The sequence below is a fragment of the Geospiza fortis genome, unplaced genomic scaffold (genome assembly GCF_000277835.1).
Source record: "Geospiza fortis unplaced genomic scaffold, GeoFor_1.0 scaffold154, whole genome shotgun sequence".
Taxonomy (NCBI): Eukaryota; Metazoa; Chordata; class Aves; order Passeriformes; family Thraupidae; genus Geospiza; species Geospiza fortis.
In genome coordinates, this window is record NW_005054397.1 from 722,629 (window position 1) to 723,936 (window position 1,308).

General features: G+C 50.6%; 1 protein-coding gene across 1 annotated transcript in view; it reads left to right on the forward strand.

Annotated features, from left to right (window-relative positions):
• The window catches only part of LOC102035525 (somatotropin-like), a 5,232-nt gene that overhangs the window by 3,425 nt on the left and 499 nt on the right, over positions 1-1,308 (forward strand). The window lies entirely within an intron of this gene.

Consider the following 1,308-nt stretch of genomic DNA (forward strand, 5'->3'; position numbering starts at 1 on the left):
AGAAAGTAGGGGTAGGCATCAGTACCACATCCAGATTTTTGTGTGGGTGAGAAATTCTTTACTGTGAGGGTGGTGAGGCCACGGCACAGGTTGCCCAAAGAAGCTGTGGCTGTCCATCCCTAAAAGTGTTCAAGACCAGGTTAAATGGGGCTTGGAGCAACGTGGTCTAGTGGAAGGTGTCCTGGCCCATGGCAGGGAGGCTTCAAATGAGATAGTTTTCAGGTCCCTTCCAACCCAAACCAGTTTGTGACTTCACGATTCTATGATTTTGGTCCCCATTTGGGATGTGCTTGGGCATTAGGAAATGGTACAGAGAAACCAGCCAAACTATCATATTTCACCCATTTAAAGCTCCTTTTCCTTAACCAAAACTCACCTGTTTGTGGCAGCTGGTGACCACAGCAGGGCAGGAGGAGTGCAGCTCTCAGCTCCAGATGTACATGGCTTGGGTCTGGGTTAGAGCTTTGTTGTCTGGGAAAGGGGGAGAAAGGAAGAATTATTTGCCTGGTTCCGTCTACTTGACTGGAGGAGGTACAGAGAGACCCTGCAACTTACTATTTATTTTAAAACCCCAAAGACACAGTCCTCCCTCCCTGCAGCCCTGTGCCCACTCCCTTCTCACTGTAGCATCACCCCTGAATCACTGCTCTTCCTGCAAACACATACACTCAAAAATATGTTTGAAATATTCTTTAAGACTGAGGGAGAAACCCCTGACCTCATTTAAAGTTGAATGAGAACTGTGGCACTGGGCCTGTGGAAGATCATAGAATCACTGAGGTTGGAAAAGACCTCCAAGATCACCAAGTCCAAGACTGACCGCTTCCTTGTCAACCAGACCAGAGGACTGAGTGCCATGTCCAGCCATTGCCTGAACACCTCCAGGGACAGTGACTTACCTCACCACCTCCCTGTGCAGTCCCTTCCAATGTTTAACAATCCTTTCTGTGAAGAAATTCTTCCTGATGTTCAGCCTGAAACACCTCTGGCACAGCTTGATGTTGTGTCCTGTTGTCCTGTCACTTGTTCCCTGGGAATAGACCCTGACCTCCACCCGACTCCATGCTCCCATCAGGGAGTTATAGAGAGTGAGAAGGTCCACCCTTCTTTTAGCCTTCTTTTCTCTAGTCTGAGCCTCCCCAGCTACTTCAGCTGCTCCTAGTGCTCCAGACCCTTCCCCAGCTCCGTTCCCTTCTCTGTACATGCTCAAGCCCCTCAATGTCTTTCTTGCCAGGAGGGGCCCAGAAGTGCCCCCGGGACTGGAGGTACCCCAGCAGGGCCAGGGGGCTGTTCCTGCCCTGGCCCTGC